General features: G+C 24.7%; 1 protein-coding gene across 1 annotated transcript in view; it reads right to left on the bottom strand.

Moving 5' to 3' along the window:
* Nucleotides 1–373, bottom strand: part of tmprss15 (transmembrane serine protease 15) — an 18,388-nt gene that overhangs the window by 15,209 nt on the left and 2,806 nt on the right. The gene's annotated exons all lie outside the window — the stretch shown is intronic.

Raw genomic sequence — 373 nt, 5'->3', positions numbered from 1 at the left:
ATTAAATTAAATTAAATTAAATTAAATTAAATTAAATTAAATTAAATTAAATGTTTCTGACCCCAAACGTTTGAACATTATATATACACTGTGGTGAAATAATTGTGCTGTGACATGCTATACTCCATCTAAAACTACATTTGGGTAACTTTAAGCATGTACCGTTTATAAACATATTAATAAAATTAATAATTAATGAAATTTTTCAATTAACCCGTCACACTTCAGGACAAAAAAAGTGATTAACACCACAAAAAAATGAGTTTCACACATTCCCATTCAAATAAATCCATTTTAACCAAATATCTTGATGTTGATTTTTGATGTTGGGCTGGTGTTGAAGTTGACTTTTATATTACTTTTTTTTTTTTTT

This window comes from Sinocyclocheilus rhinocerous, unplaced genomic scaffold (assembly GCF_001515625.1).
Source record: "Sinocyclocheilus rhinocerous isolate Xijiao unplaced genomic scaffold, SAMN03320098_v1.1 scaffold2338, whole genome shotgun sequence".
In the NCBI taxonomy this organism is placed as follows: Eukaryota; Metazoa; Chordata; class Actinopteri; order Cypriniformes; family Cyprinidae; genus Sinocyclocheilus; species Sinocyclocheilus rhinocerous.
This window is presented reverse-complemented; position numbering and strand designations above follow the sequence as displayed.